The 17,546-nt window shown below is 44.2% G+C and overlaps 1 protein-coding gene across 2 annotated transcripts in view; it reads left to right on the forward strand.

The window, feature by feature from the left end:
* The window catches only part of LOC129701033 (protein FAM163A-like), a 132,567-nt gene that overhangs the window by 103,517 nt on the left and 11,504 nt on the right, over nucleotides 1–17,546 (forward strand). The window contains exon 3 of one of the 2 annotated variants that reach the window (XM_055641963.1): nucleotides 4,820–4,931. The gene's annotated coding sequence lies outside the window, so the exon portion shown is untranslated. Of the gene's footprint in view, nucleotides 1–4,558; nucleotides 4,932–17,546 lie in introns of those variants that run through there. The other variant, XM_055641964.1, reaches the window with a different exon arrangement.

Genomic DNA, 17,546 nt, shown 5'->3' on the forward strand with positions numbered 1-17,546 from the left:
ACTCCGGATGCTGTCTGTACAGAGTTTGTACATTCTCCCCGTGACCTGTATGGGTTTTCTCCGGGAAGCTCCAATTTCCTCCCATGCTCCATAAACCTACTGGTTCGTAGCATAATTGGCTCGGTATAAATGCAAAATGTCCCTTGGATAGCTAGGGTAGTGTTAGTGTGCGGGATCACTGGCCGGCGCTCACTCAGTGGGCTGAAGGGCCTGTTCCCGCACTGTATCTCTAAACTAAATTAAACTTATTCTTCAAACCGCTGAATGTTTTCCCTTTGCGATTTTTCTCTTTTTTTGCTTCTGAAGTTCAACCAACATTTGAGGGGCAGACGACCAAGCTGAATCTGCCAGGAATCTGCCAGGAATCAGAGTGTTTGCATCAAACAGGGAAGCTCAACACTGTGAAGCAGCTGATCAAATTTAAATTAAAATGCAAATAAATAAACTCTGAGCTAAATAAATACAGTGAATAAATTAGGGCGGCACGGTGGTTCAGCGCCTCGCAGCACCAGAGACTCGGGTTGGAACCTGCACGTCTTTGGGGTATGGGAGAAAGCCCAAGCACCTGGAGGGAAACCCACACAGTCACAGGGAGGACATGCAATCTCCAAGTTGACAGCTGTGGAGGTCAGGATTGAACCCATGTCTCTGGCACTGTAAAACAACAGCTCTGCTAGCAGCACCACTTTCTCATTCTGCAATAATAAAAGTGACTTACAGCGCCAGAGGCTCAGGTTTGTTCCTGACCACGGGTGCTGTCTATGCGGAGTTTGAACATTCTCCCCATGACCACGTGAATTTTCTCTGGGTGCTCCAGTTTCCACCCAAGGTTTGTAGGTTAATTGGCTTCTGTAAATTGCCCCTAGTGTGCAGGATAGAACTGGTGTATGGATGGATGATCGTTGGTCGTCATGGATTCGGTGGGCCGATGGACTAGTTTTCACGCTCTATCTCTAAACTCTAAACTAAAATTGTCTTTGGCATACTGTATCTGGACCTACGTACTGCCTACTCCATTCAGCCTATTGGATCTATGCTGGCACTGAGCAGAGATGGTGATAGTTTTTGAGGACTAAAGGAGCAGGTGGAAGGCCCAAAGATCCGATGACATGTGCAGTAGATTGGAGTTTGCATGCATTCTCCACTGCCTCTTAACCATGCAATGAACAGGGATACTCTAAGATAGGGAGCAAGGTTCGGCTGAAAGCATTTAAGGTCGGGCTACAATGTCACTGCTTTGCATCAACCACACCGCGGTAAACAAAGGAGATCAGAGTGGATATTATGCTAAGTAAGAGTTATTGTGGTCACATTAGAAGGAGGCTTGGTTTAATATCAGCGCTATTAAAAAGAAAGAAAAAGACATAATATCGATTATGCTATTATAGCTGATAAATCAAAACAAAAGTACCACTTCATACAAAGCACCGTTCCACTTCTTGTATTGAATGGGACTCAGACATCGGTCCGTAAACTCCCAATTATCCATCATATCTCAAGCATCTCATGAAAAGAGCACAGCCATCCTGACTGTGCCAGCAGGATATCGAGGGAATGCATCATGGTTCTTGTCAGTGTGAGAATTAGAGCTCTGGTTCAAGGTAAATTTCACTCGGTCTCTAAAATCACCACAAAATTGTATGTAAGTTAAGAGGTGTATTTTTAAAATTATTTCATTTATTTCATATTTCACTGCAGTATATGACAAAAATGCACAAATAACCTTGAAATAAATGTACATTTTCCTATTCTTCCTATACAAACTATATTATTCATCTCCCTAATAAAGTAACTTTGGGGGGGGGGGGGGGGGGGGGGGGGGGGGGGGGGGGGGGGGGGGGGGGGGGGGGGGGGGGGGGGGGGGGGGGGGGGGGGGGGGGTGGGGTTCAGGATGCAGGATGCAGAGCTGTTGAGGCACAATTATGATAAATGCAGTAACATTTGAAAACAGCAGAAAATGTCATGTGATTGAGGTCGAGTGATTTGGGTTGTGCGATCGAGGTCATCGAGTGGTGTGGGGGCATTGAATGGCATGTGTACAGACCCCCAGGGACTCCACATCAAACCAAGTTGGCAGCCTAAGTGCCAAAGCAGCTAATTTCTCAATACTCAGCATACAGTACAACGTCCCCTTTAAGAATTACTGCAAGAATCTGAACATGCAGTATTCAAAATCTGAAAAGTAACAACTTGTCATTTGTATAGCACCTATTGAAAACTCGGGCATTTGCTATCTCTGAAATATTTTCGCTGTTCAAGAATAGGTGTCAATGTTCCAACATAGGTTGACAGCTGTCCAGTGGAGTTTATATCCGAATTCCATTGACGCTCCACCTGGACTTTATCCACGCTCTCTCGCTGTTCCGTGTTTAGTTCCATGTTACCATATGACAGAAGGTAACCATATTGGCCCATATTGAATCCACATCCGATCATAGAACACTCCTGTTCCCCACCAATCTTCCCTGTAACCTATTCACCAACATTGCCACCAACACCCACCCAGATTTCACCCCTCACCTCCACTGTGTTGAGGGTGCATTTATCACTGAAGGATTCCTAGTGTGGTGTGTACAGCAGAGAACAAGCTAACTAGGGTGTAGAGATACACCAACACCTCTACTTCCTTTGAAGGCTTAGGAAGATCAGCATGTCCCCAACAAACCTCACCAACTTCTACAGATATAACCTTCACCCTACAAATATTATACACAGTAGAGAGATACAAAATACTGGACTATCTCAGCAGATCAGACAGCATCTCTGGAGAAAAGGAATAGGTGACGTTTTGGGTCGAGACCCTTCTTCAGGCCCGAAAGGTCACCTATTTCTTTTTATCAGAGATGTTGCCTGACCCACTGAGTTACTCCAGCATTTTGTATCTATCTTCAGTGTAAACCAGCAACTGCAGTTCCTTCCTGCACATGTATACACAGTGGACTGCTTGATGTATAATCCGCTGACTGGATTGCATGCAACACTGGACCTTGGTACAGGTGGCAGTAAATTAAAACTAAAGTATTGTTTCACCGACGCGCTGAGCTGCTGCTTACACCGTCAGCCCCACCACACAACTATGCCAATTAACAACACAAGATCACTGAAGGAGCAATTATAGGAACAATTTCACCTCATGGTGATGTCCTGTGGTCTGAAACTGAGTTTAACTGGGACGGATGCTCGATCTACTTAAGCCAGACTTCACTTGCAGTGGGAATATCTGCTGCTGTCAATGTTCTGCTCTGCCTCATCTCGCTGAGCGAATACAAATAATTGCTGTCTTGTCTCTAAAGACCAAATGTCAAGTGAGGCTACTTGCATCTTTGCAAACAGGAACTGGTCCTTTGTGTTGTGCAAGGCATTTCCATTATCTAGCTGTCTCACAGTTTGAAAATAAATCGCATACTGAAGGCAATTCAAGCCTGAATGTTTCCTTTGGATGGTTTAGTTTACTTTAGTTTAGTTTAGGGTAACACGCTCTTCAGCCCACTGAGTCCGTGCCGACCAGCAGTCCCCATACACTAATACCAGCATTGTTACAAAATTTTGAGATTTAAAATCATTTTATCCCATCAGATAAAGCATAAAAAGAAGTTTAATGTGACACCTAATTCACTTTCATATCTTCAGTATTAAAAAAAGTTATGGCCATTTTCATACTCTGAAATTAGCATCTTGTTCCCTATTGCTTTTCCATTGACTTAACTCAAAAGCTGTGATTGAGGACAGTTAAAAGACCATAACTTTCTTAAAAATTAAGAGAACTGAATGAAATGTTCAGTTATTATAGATTGAAGCATTCTGAAACAAATATGAATCAATCTTACTTGGATGACCTGAAATTAAAGCATATAATTAGTTAGTTACCTAATTGTAGCTAATTACAACATTCAATTACTAGATCTAAACATCTATCCATTTCTTAAGAAAAGGTTAACATTTTTAAATAGCTTAAGTCCAAATAACATTCACACAAGAATTCACAATAGAACATGATTTTTAAATCTCATTGTCATGAATTTATAGGCCAAATGGAAGGAATTTAGTGTTTAATTCCTGTAAATTAATGGGCATTTAATCATCTTGCGAGTGGGTTTTTGTGGAACGCGATGGATTGGAACGTTGCGGTTGCAGTGAATTTGAACCCCATATCGGCAGGAAAAACACTGCCGGTTCGTATGGGGCCAAAATCAAATTTTCGCCAATTAAATTTGGATTAAAGTCATCGCAAGAAGCAAGTTTATATGTAAAATAGACGACTCACCCTGTGTTTTGTCCCCTAGATCCGTCCCGTTGTAGGCGTTGAGGGCGTTAGAAGTAGCTTTTTATTTTACTCCAGCGATTAAATTGTCCCGCAATTTTTTTTTTTAACTTCCGAGAACGGAAGTCCAGTCAATTGTTCTGCAGCAGCTGGCAGCCTGAGGAAGTTCACCTTCGACAGGCAGGAGAAAACAGCAATTTAATCCCACCCCCACCCCCCCTCAAAAGCGCCAAAGTCGTGCACACAGCCAGTGGCAGAACTGCTGCGCCGCTGAAGGTAAGTATTGTAACATTGCTACTAATACTACCCTACACACAAACCTGTTAGAGTATGGGAGGAAACCGGAGCATCCGGTGAAAACCTCTGCGGTCACGAGGAGAACATACAAACTCGGTACTGACAGCACCCGTAGCTACTGTAGGTTTGAACCCAGGTTTCTGGCGCTGTAAGGCAGCGACTTTACCGCTGTGCCACCATGTTGCCCTCATGCCACAGATGTGCATAAGACACGCATCTTCTATGTGCAGGTCACACTGTCCTAAACCCTTTATCTTTCAGGGTCTGGAAGAGAGAGAGAAAGAGAAAGAGCAATAAACAGTTCTACATTCAAGATCGACAACTCAAGACTCTGATGTAAAAAGAAGCCAAGACACAACATCACTGTTCGAATGTGAGTGTTTTTACATTGTGTTAACTATGATGGTTAAATATTGGTGTAGGAATTTTGGTGTCACAAACGAAGCAAACAATATCAACCTATTCACTCCTGGGCATGCATTAGCCCCAATTGTGTCCATCTCTGATTATCTCAGACAAGCATTGACACCCCCAATATGCCTGCCATCTGCAAACTTACTAATTATTCCTCATAAATTGCCATCCAAGATAATATAGTGCATTCAGAAGGTATTCAGACCCCTTCACTTTTTCCACATTTTGTTACGTTACAGCCTTATTCTTAAATGGATTAAATTCATTTTTTTTTTATCATCACGCTACACAAAATACCTCATAATAAAAAAACAAAAATAGGTGTTTAGAATTTTTGCAAAGTAATTAAAAATAAATAACTGAAACATCATATTTACATATGTATTCAGACCCTTTGCTATGACACTCAAAATTGAGCTTAAGTTCATCCTGTTTCCATTGATTATCCTTGAGATAATTTTACAACCAGATTGGAGTCCACCAGTGGTAAATTAAATTGAGTGGATATGATTTGGAAAGGCACACACATGTCTATATAAGGTCCCACAGTTGACAGTGCATGTCAGAGCAAAAACCAAGCCATGAAGACTACGGAATTATCCGTAGACCTCCGAGACAGGATTGTGTCAAGACACAGATCTAGGGAAGGGTATAAAACAATTTCTGCAGCATTGCAGGCCCCAAAGAGCACAGTGACCTCCGTCATTCTTAAATGGAAGAACTTTGGAACCACCAGGACTCTTCATAGAACTTGCTGCCCGGGCAAACTGAGCAATCGGGGGAGAAGGGCCTTGGTCAGTGAGGTGACCAAGAACGCGATGGTCACTCTGACAGAGCTCAAGAGTCAAGAGTCAAGAGTCAATTTAATTGTCATTTGGACCCTAGAGGTCCAAACGAAATGCCGTTTCTGCAGCCATACATTACACACAAATAGACCCCAGACACAACATAATTACATTTAACATAAACATCCATCACATAGCTGTGATGGAAGGCCAAATAAACTTATCTCTCCACTGCACTCTCTCCCCCCCGATGTCAGAGTCAAAGTCATAGCCCCCGGCTGGCGATGGCGATTGTCCCGCGGCCATTAAAGCCACGACGGGTGGTGCGAGGTCGCACACCGGGTCTTGGTGTTGGAACCCCCGGTGTGCGCTCGCAGAGTCCGCGGCCATTCCAGCCGCGCGGGGCAGTGGTGTAGGCCCCGCTCCAGGAGCGCTTCGACCCCGCAGCTCGGGCGGGAGAAGACGCCGTTGCAGAAGCCCCGAAAAGCGGTCTCCCTCCAGGGAGCCGTGGGCTCCTGGTGCCGCCGTCCACAGACCTGTCGTTGGAGCCTCCGACTCTCCGGCAGCAGCAGCAGCAGCGGCCAGCAGCAGCGCTCCACCACCGCTCCACCCCGCTCCGGACTCGGCCAGCTCCGCGACGAACGGTGAGTCGACACCTGAGTCCCCGGTCCTTCCTGTTGGAGGCCGCTCCTCGTTGGGCCTCAACGAACCCGACGAGGGGAAAAGGTCGGGTCTCCAGTGCAGGGAGAGATTCAAAAAGTTTCCCCCCCCCCTCCCACCCCACCCCCCCCCCCCCCCACACACACAACCCCAACATAAAATAACAAAAACTACATAAAAACACAGACAAAAAATAATAAAAATGCGGACAGGCTGCAGAGGCCGCTGCTGGCCAGAGCCGTTCCTCTGTGGAGATGGGAGAACCTTCCAGAAGGACAACTATATCTGCGTCACTCCACCAATCAGGCCTTAATGGTAGAGTGGCCAGACGGAAGCCACTCCTCAGTAAAAGCCACATGACAGCCCACTTGGAGTTTGCCAAAAGGGTTGTTTTGTTTGGTGCTCTGATCTGATAAAACTAAGATCGAACTCTTTGGCCTGAATCCCAAACGTCACGTCTGGAGGAAACCAGGCACCGCTCATGATCTGGCCAATATTATACCTACGGTGAAGCATGGTGATGGCAGCATCATGCTGTGGAGATGTTTTTCAGCGGCAGGAACTGGGAGACTAATCAGGATCGAGGGAAAGATGAACGGAGCAAAGTACAGAGAGGTACAGAGAGTAGCCCAGCCAGAGCCCGGACTTGAACCCGATTGAACATCTCTGGAGGGACCTGAAAATAGCTGTGCATTGCGTTCCCCATCCAACCTGAGAGCTTGAGAGGATCTGCAGAGAAGAATGGGAGAAATGACCCAAATACAGGTGTGCCGAGCTTGTAGCGTCATACCGAAGAAGACTTGAGGCTGTAATCGCTGCCAAAGGTGCCTCAACAAAGTACTGTAAAGGGTCTGAATACTTATGTAAATGAGATATTTCAGTTATTTCTTTTTATTTACTTTGCAAACATTTCTAAACACCTGTTTTTGCTTTTTTATTATGGGGTATTGTGTGTAGAGTGATGATATAAAAAAAAGAATGTAATCAATTTTAGAATAAGGCTGTAACGTAACAAAATGTGGAAAAAGTGAAGGGGTCTGAATAATTTCTGAATGCTCTGTGTATAGGCACTATAATCCCTGTCCAATTAGGAAAGTAATCTTCTACCACCTCCCCCCAAACAGCACGGTGGCGCAGCAGTAGAGCTTGCTGCCTGTCAGCTCCTTGGATTTGGGTTCAATCCCGACTACGGGTGCTGTCTGTACAAAGGTTGTATGTTCTCCCTGTGACTGTGTGGGTTTCCTCCAGGTGCTCTGGTTTCCTCCCGCATCCCAAAGATGTGGTACTCTGTAGCAAAGATTGGCCCTCTGTAAAATTGCCTCCAGTGTGCTGGGAGTGGGTGAGAAAGTGGGATAATGTAGAACAAGTGTGAATGTGTAATCGATGATCAGCAAGGACTCGGTGGGGCAAAGGGCCTGTTTCCATGGTGTATCTCTAAACTAAACTCATAGTTTATAGTGATACAACTTAGGTGGCGGATTAGACCAATCTGGGCTTGAAGGTTTGTTTCCACATGGGTGACACAGGTACTGGGATTCTGTACCATCAGCGGTTCTTTTCTGCTTTGTTTGCCCCTCTCTAGCTTCCTCATATGAGCGAGCACTGCTTTTTATGTTGGTGTGTGTGTGTCAGAAAATCTTCTGATCTACCTCCACTTTAACACTTTAAAGAAACAGTGCAGAAACAGATCCTTCGGCACACCAAGTCCGCACCAACCAGCACTCACCCTGTACATGAACATTATCCTACACACATGGGACAATTTACAATATTACCAAATCCAATTAACCTACAAACCTGTACGTCTTTGGAGTGTGGGAGGAAACCAGAGCACCCAGAGAAAGCCCACGCGGTCAAAGAGAGAACATACAAACTCTGCACAGACATCACCCATAGTCCGGATCGAACCTGGGTATCTGGAACTAAGGCAGCAACTCTACTGCCATGCCACTGTGCCACCCTAATCTTTGATACTTTCCACAATATTTAAATGCTGGGGAGGGCTGGGTAGCTATGGGGGAGTGTTGTTTGAGACGGAATCTGTGCATATGACATGTTTGCCTTGTCAGTTGATGTTACAGTGTGTATTCTGCACAGGCAGGCCATGTGGAAATGGTTAAACTGCTTGGCAGGTTTGCGGCACACTGTTCATGATTGTTAAGGGACAGGTAGTACGCGGTGGACTAGATGCTTTTGAGTGCACTACACTGAGCTGGTCTATAATACACATTAGTGTCTGTCTTTCCATGCACATCGTTGAGCTAAGAGGACCAAGATTTTCTCGAGTACCTTGGTTAGGGAACGGAAGTGAGAACAGAAGTAAACTGGAACTGTTCCATGTACACTGGGATGTGCTCCTATGAATTCTTAATGAATTGAAAGCCTTTGAAATAATGGAGATTGAATTTAAAATAAAGACACAAAGGACTTGTAGAAACTTGAGCGAAAAAAAACTGCTGGAGGAACTCAGCAGGCCAGGCAAAGGGCAGAGGGCAAAGGACATTTATTGTCACATACACCAATTGGTGCAGTGAAATTAGAGTTTCCTGTGGAGGGAAATGGATGGACAATTTTTGGATGGGGACCCTTTATCAGCCTGAAAGAGTGATGAGAACCGAACCGCCATCTATCCATCTCCCTCCAGAGGGAGAACTGGCCCACTGAGTTCTTCTAGCAGCTTGTTTGACTTTAAAGTAAGCACCTTGATTTTAACTGCAGTGTCTGTGTGTTAAATACAGAGTGAACAATATTACTAGACAATCTGGTGATCTTTCGAAAATAAACAATTAGTTACACTTGCATGAGTCACTGCTTCTCAAGTTGAGAGGATCAATGAACCGTAACACATAAATAGCAGTAAAATATTCATGTGAGCCTCAATACACAGTAGTGTCTGCCCTGCAGGCGTTATTAAAGGAAGGATGTGAATAAGAAGCAGAAATACTTGTATTTGTATAGCACCTTCCATGACTCCAGGACATCCAATGTATTACACATCCAGCTGATTGCTGCTGCAACATAGGTAATTCAATGTCCAATTTGTTGGCACAAGTCACAAGACTCAAGAGCGTGCAGATGCTGGAACCTGGGGCAAAAGAATAACAGACTGCTGGAGGTCCTCAATGGATCGAGCAGGATCTGTGGAGGCAAAGGCATGGCTGATATTTCAGATTGAAACATCAGAACACAATTTGTTGTGCATGGCAAGACATGGAGAGGTGGTCAGGCTGAGGACAGGCCGTGGAAAAGCGGTTGCGTCGATCCTGACCTGTCTGTGTGGAGTTTGCACGTTCTACCTGTGACCACGTGGGCTTCCTCCGGGTGCTCTGGTTTCCTCCCACATTTCAAAGACGTTCAAGTTTGTTGGCTAATTGGCTTCTGTAAATTACAGTGTGTAGGGTGAGAAAGTGGGTTATCATAGAACTAGTGTATGGATGATCGATCGTCAGCATAGACTTGGTGGTCGATGGGCCTGGTTCCACACTGTATCTCTAAACTAATGAATATAGAGTTGCTACACTTTCCATCTCAATCATTACACAGACAACAGTGGCAAGGAGCCAGTGACCCGGGTTCGGACCTGACCTCGGGTGTCCTCTATATCAGTGCTACCCAAAGTGGTGGCCCGCGGACCGGTACCGGTATGCGGGCCATCAGTTGCCGGTACGCGGTGAGTTTCCAGAAAAGAAAGAAAGGATAGCACCTTCAGAGATCATACTTTTGTTTAATTAAGAAAAGAGTCAAAACGTAGGAAATGTATCTGTAATAATTATAATCAAAGTTCCCAATCTCTCTATCCTTTCTCTCTCTCTCTCTCTCTCTCTCTCTCTCTCTCTCTCTCTCTCTCTCTCTCTCTCTCTCTCTCTCTCTCTCTCTCTCTCTCTCTCTCTGTTAATTTTGTTTCATATGCAAAGCCAATCATGCTATTGTTCTTTTTATTACAAAATTAATCAAACATTTTATTTTCATTTCCGTTGTGTACTCGTTATTTGTATTATACATCAAATAGTGGGTGCTACTATAGCGTGTGGGATGCAGACAAAATAGGAGGGTGTAACGGCGAGGGGAGAATCTGTAATAAGTGAACACGGCATGTTTGCTGTTTCCCCACCAAATTTCACCCCAATCTTCTCAAGCTTCTCTTTCTTGGGGGTTTGTGTGGGGAATTCCTCAGTTATTAAAGAATTTATGCTTCAAGACGAATTCTTAGGAAACGGAGCTGCCTCCACGAACAAAAAAAAATGAGAGAATATATTATTTCATTTCTCCTAAAGTTTAAAGATGTTACACCCACCCCAACACCACAACATCACTTGGTTCCTTTTGGATAAAAGTAAAAGCAGAATATCCTGAGCTTAGTGAAATTGCTCTGAAAACCCTTCTCCCATTTCCTTCAACTTACCTCTGCGATACTGGCTTCTCAACCATGAGTGTCATTAAAACAAAGTACAGGAATACTATGGATATTCATTATCCATTGCGCGTGGCACTGTCCTCAATTGAACCTCGACTGGATAAGCTGACAAAGACGAAGCAGGCTCATCTTTCCCATTAGTAAAGAGTATTGTTTTAACATGGCTATTATTGTGGTAATAAAATAATTAGTTTCATTTTTTAGTATTACGATTTATTTTCAATTATTCTGTCTACAATTGAACGTTACCTATTCCTTTCAATCTTTATTCATTGCGGTTTAAAATAACTACAAATTTTGTATATTCTTTAAAATTAACCTACTGTACTTTATTCATTATATATATTTTATTATTTATATATTATGTGGTAAAATATCTTTGTTAGAAGACTGCTGGTTTAATTTTTTTTTTTATATTGTAATATTGTATTATTTGTTTACAAACTTTAATATAAGATAAAAACTAATTATTAACTTTTCTTATATTCATTATATATATTGTTTCCTGTATAAATTAATATTACTACGCATATTACCGGTACCTGGCACATTGGAAAAAAAATTACCGGTACGCCACATCAGATAGTTTGGGAAGCACTGCTCTATAGTCAGCACGTTCTACCTGTAACTGTGTGGGTTTCCTCCGGGTGCTCCAGTTTAATCCCACATCTCAAAGATGATTAGTAGGCCAATGTAAATTGCCCAAAGTGTGTAGATGAGTGGGAGAAACTGAGGGCAGTTGGTGGGAATGGGAATAACATCGAATTTGTGTAGGATTTGTTTAAGTGGGTGCTGGCAGGCAGTGATGGGCAGAAGGGCCTGTTACGTGCTCTATGGCTCTCTCACTATTAATACTATTTCACTGAATTTCAAATACTAAAGATATGTCATGTATGGGTCTCTGTGGGTTGCCTTGGAAGGCATCTATCTATATATTACTAAAACTTTCAACTTGACCACTTCCTGTCTGCATTGAAATTAAATTTGCGCAAAAACGATCCCCCATATGCTACGATTTTTCGCCACCTTACTCGCCATTCTCCTCTGCTGCGTCAAATTAGTTTTGTTCCGATTGGTGAAATAGTACAAAAGTTATGAAGGTTTTGAAATATTGAAGGTTCTTCCCCCACCCCACCCACCCCAGTCCCCTCTCCCCCAGTTCCCCGCTCCCCCACATCCCCACCCCCAGACCCCCTCCTCCCCATACCTCCCCCCCCCACGCACACCCCTCTCCCGCACAAACCTCCATACGGTCCCATTATCTTGTTTGCTGCTACCCTGCCTTTTCTTGCAAAACTGATGTAGAAGGACACCAAGGACAGGGAAGAGTTAAGAGGAAGAACAAGTTGAACAGAGGATTGTGATGAGCATGGCCTGAGTTTACATTTTAAAATTCCTTGCATTTATTGGGCGGGGGGGGGAGGGTGGGGGGGGAGGTAGTGGAGACTGGGATCTACTGCTTGAGATCCTGTGCAAAATATTTTTATTCGACAGAGCAAAATGAGCGTTTGACATGGGACACTTACAACTTTGGAGGAGTGCAGCCAAATGAATATCGATGGCATAGAGAAAGACAGCCGAGGAGATGAGACAAAAACTGCATACTAGATGACAACATTTCTTGTAGCCTGTGCAGTAGAATGTCAGATCCTCCCCACAGGCAGAAACAGTAATTAAACCATAAATGTACAAGGATTTTTACATGAGTGAAGTTTCACTGAGGAAAACAGCAGAAAGAATTGCACTTTGTGGGGGTGCCTTTATCAGAGATGACACCTTGGTTTGAGGACAGAGATTGTGAATCTAAGAACATTAAGAAACACAAGAGGTGGTGTTTGGGACTGCCATTACAGTTGCTTACTTTAGAGATACAGCATGGAAACAGACCCTTCGTCCAACCCGGTCCACGCCGACCATTGATCACCTGCTTACACTCGTTACCCACTAGAGAACAATTTACAGATGTACAATTAACCTACAAACCCGCACGTGTTTGGGATGTGCTAAGAAATCAGAACATCTGGAGGACACCCATGTAGTCGCAGAGGGAACATACAAACTCCACACCGATAGCACCCGAGGTCAGGATCGAACCAGGGTCTCTGGCGCTGTGAGGCAGCAGCAGTACCGCTACGCCACTATGCCGCCCATAAAGCAACAGTTTTCCGGAGAATGTGAAATACAGAGTTTTTATGGGAAGAATGTACGACATGGCGCATTTACAACCATAGAGTGTGCAGCCAGATGCTGGCACGGTGGCACAGCGGTAGAGTTGCTGCCTTTCAGAGCCAGAGACCTGGGTTTGATCCTGACTATGGGTGATGTCTGTACAGACTTTGTACGTTCTCCCTATGACCACTTGGGCTTTCCCCAGGTGATCCAGTTTCCTCTTACACTCCAAAGACATACAGATTTGCAGGTTAATTGGCTTCGGTAAAAATTGTAAATTGCCCCTAGTGTGTTGGATAGTGTTAGTGAGGGAGGATCGCTGGTTGAGGCATACTCGGTGGGCCGAAGGGTCTGTTTCCATACTGTATCTATAAACTAAACTAAAGTGAATCGTTGGAACCTCTGTGCATTTAAACTAAACTAAACTAAATTAAAATGATAAGAGAGCATTAGAATCGCCCAGGTTCCAAGCATAGGTAAATTAGGCTGTGATTCACCGAGACAGAGAATTCAAAAGACTTTTATCTTTTAGAAAAATGGCAATGTTCAATGAGGATGGAAAGTGTGAACGAAGGATCAGAGAGGGATCAGAAAACACAGCTTGAAATTTATTCCAATGAATTAGTATCATGTAAGATCCAGGCAGAGGTAAATGAGGCTGTGATGTTTCACACTGCGAAAGACAGCAGAAAAACAGACACCATTGGGACAAGCTGTTGTAGTGGAGGTGACCAGTGAGGCATGAAACCTTCCATGTCAACTAGAGCATCCGTTACTCCACAGGAAGCGAGGGAAGGACCAGAAGGCTGAAAATTATTTGTCAAAGGTAGCAAAGGATTACCACTGAGTCACAGCTCACACATGTAGGCCAGTTTACAGGCTGATTTAATGCAAGATATTACATAGAAAACATAGAATATAGGTGCAGGAGTAGGCCATTCGGCCCTTCGAGCCAGCACCGCCATTCAATATGATTATGGCTGATCATCCAAGATCAGTATCCCGTCCCAGCTTTTTCCCCATATCCCTTGATTCCCTTAGCCCTAAGAGCTAAATTTAACTTTCTTTTGAAAACCTGGTGGAGATACCATTAACAGCTTGAAAAGAGCATATAACAGGTGATAAAAAGGAACACCTCTAACTTTAAATGAGATCATCTTTACCTGACCTCGAGTGCTGTCAGTATGGAATTTGAACATTCAGTTTAGTTTATTGTCATATGTACCGAGGTTGAGGGAAAAGCTGTTTTTGCGCGCTAACCAGTCAGCGGAAAGAGATGACATGATTACAATCGAGCCATTCACAGTGTACAGATACATGATAAAGGGAATAATGTGAATAACATTTGGTGTATTCTCTCTGTGACTGCGTGGGATTCCACTGGCTCCTCTGGTTTCCTCAGATTTGTAGGTTAATTTGCCTCTGTAAATTGCCCCAAGTGTGTAGGGAGTGGATGTGAAAGTGGGATAATGGAGAACTAGTGTGAGCAAGTGATCGATGCTTGGCACAGATTTGATGGGCTGAAGAACTTTTGTTCATGCTGTATCTCTAAACTTAAAACTTAGACACAAAATGCTAGAGTAACTCAACGGGTCAGGTAGCATCCAGGAAAATATCAATAGGTGACGCTTCAGGTTGGGACCCTTATTCACCACTGAGAGTCTGAAGAAGGGTCCCAGTCCCATGTTCTCCAGAGATGCTGCTTGACCCACTGAGTTACTCCAGCACTTTGTGTCTTTTGTTTTGTAAACCAACATCTGTAGTTCCTTATTAATAATAATAATAATAATAATAATAATAATAATATATTTTATTGTCATTGCACATAAGCGCAACACGATTTGGTATGCAGCTTCCAACCGATGTCATAACATAAATAACTAATACAATTTGAATTTAGATATTGATATCCCGAGAACATGGATTGTAATAGAACAGTGAAACAGTCAAAACAGTTCAACAGACTAAAGTGCATATGTGTCTGTGCGACGTGACCATCCGAGGGAGACAGTCCAGGGGGGGTGGGGGGCACTCAGCAGGGCCGGTTCAGAGCCGCTATAGCTCTGGGAATGAAGCTGTTCCTGAGTCTGGAGGTTCTGGCGTAGAAGGCCTAACGTCTGCCGGAGGGAAGTAGTTCGAACAGTCCATTACAAGGGTGTGAGGAGTCTTTATGGATGCTGACGGCCTTCCTGAGGCCACCATGTGTGGTAGATGCCCTCCAAGGCTGGTAGCTGTGTCCCAATAATCCTCTGCGCTCTGTGGACGACGCGCTGAAGAGTTCTCCTCTCCGCCTCCGTGCAGCTGAGATACCACACAGAGATGCCATACATTAATATGCTCTCTGTGGTGCAGCGGTAGAAGGTTGTCAGCAGCTGTTGGGGCAGACCAGTCTTTTTTAATGTCCTCAGGAAGAACAGTCATTGCTGTGCCTTCTTGACCAGCACAGCGGTGTTGGTGGACCATGTGAGGTCCTCTGAAATGTGAGTGCCCAGAAACTTAAAGCTGGACACTCTCTCCACACTTTCCCCATAGATGGAGATTGGGGCGTATTCTCCATTATGGGACCTCCTGAAGTCAATAATCAGCTCCTTGGTCTTGGAGGTGTTTAGTGACAAGTTGTTACGTACGCACCAGTCCGCCAGGTTCTGCACCTCCGCTCTGTATTTTGTTTCATCACCGTTGGTGATCAGCCCAATCACTGTTGTGTTGTCTGCAAACTTCACGATGGTGTTGGTGTCGAATGCAGGAAACACAGTCGTGAGTGAAGAGGGAGTAGAGCATGGGGCTTAGTACACAGCCCTGTGGTGTGCCAGTGCTCAGGGTGATAGTGGAGGACAGGTGCGGGCCCAGTCTCACTGCCCGTCAGAAAGTTCAGGATCCAATCGCATATCGGCGAGCTGAGGCCTAGCTGGTGGAGTTTGGTGGTGAGCTTGGTGGGGATGACCGTATTGAATGCAGAGCTATAGTTAATGAGGAGCATCCTCACGTACGTGCTCTGTCTATCCAGATGAGTTAGGACAGTGTGAAGAGCCAGAGAGATGGCATCCTCTGTTGATCTATTTGCCCTGTATGCAAATTGATGAGAGTCCAATGAGGCAGGGATGCTGGATTTGATGTGGGAGAGGACCAGCCTTTCGAAGCACTTCATTGCTATTGGAGTTAGGGCAACCGGGCGGTGGTCATTCAGGTTGGTGACTTTAGACTTTTTTGGCACCGGCACTATGGTAACTGTTTTCAGATGCTTGGGGACCGTTGCCAGAGATAGAGACAGATTAAAGATTCTCATGAATACCTCCGCCAGCTGTACAGAACAGTCCTTTAGTACCATTCCCTGGACTCCATCCGGGCCTGCAGCCTTGCGTGTATTACTACATAAAAATTTTAAACGGTTTGCTAACCAAAGAGATTTAGTTTAGTTTTGAGATGCAGTGTGGAAATTGGTCCCTCGGCTCACCAGGTCCGTGTTGGCACCAGCGATCACCCTGCACCCTATCACTATTCTACACACTAGGGACAATTTACAATTTTTACCAAAGCCAATTTACCTACAAACCTGTACCTCTTTGGAGTGTGGGAGGAAACCAGAGCGCCCGGAGAAAACCCACATGGTCACAGGGAGAACCTACAAACTCTATACAGACAGCACCCATAGTCAGGATCAAACCCGGGCCTCTGCCACTGTAAGACAGAAACTCTACCACTGTGCCACTGAGCCCGTGAAAGATGATTTTATAAATAACTAGCTGAAATATTGTGAACTCTGGGCGGTCTCTTGAGGGAATATTTAATTGCCATAGAAAAAGCGTGTAAGAGGTTTCCGCGCAACAAGGGCCAATTCTGAGGAGTGGGTGGAGGATAGGTTTGGTGTCATCAAACAGGAAGGTATGAGGTGATCTTGTAGAGGCTGTCAAGATAATGAGGGTTTTGACAGAGAGGATAATGTCTATCCTCTGGCGAGAGATTTAATCATCATAGATTTAAGATCATTGACCAAAAATCCAGAGAAAAGGTGAAATTTGCTCTGAGAGTTTTGGGGACACCAAACCAGAAAATAAGTTGGTGGAGGAATCCATTAATAACTTAGAAAGGAATTTAAGCAAAAGATGATGAGAAGTTATTTAAATCAGAATCTTCTATCAGTGTCAATACCCGATGCCCGATGTCTAATAAAAGCGGAAACAAGGAACTGTTCAACAGGTCAGGCAACATCTCTGATGAACATGGATAGGTGACATTTCGGGTTGAGATCCTCCTTCAGAATAAAAGCTGACCTTTTGAGTGCTCTATTATTCTTGTACTGTTGATATATCATTTCAGTTGATGTTGCATTGCTGCAGAACTGAACTAGTTTTGTTTGCATCTTGAATTTCTATTTTGCAACCCAGAATGTTAAATTTCTGATGACCTTGTATTTTTAATCAAGAGAGTTCCTTCCCAGTTTCCGGCTGTTTATGACATTGGGAGAATGCTGTCATGCAACCAAGGCATAGATGCAGCCTAACTCCCAACTGATGCCCATAGCGCCACCGTCAGATGTTCCCTGGTA

The sequence above is a fragment of the Leucoraja erinacea genome, chromosome 10, assembly GCF_028641065.1.
Source record: "Leucoraja erinacea ecotype New England chromosome 10, Leri_hhj_1, whole genome shotgun sequence".
NCBI lineage: Eukaryota > Metazoa > Chordata > Chondrichthyes > Rajiformes > Rajidae > Leucoraja > Leucoraja erinaceus.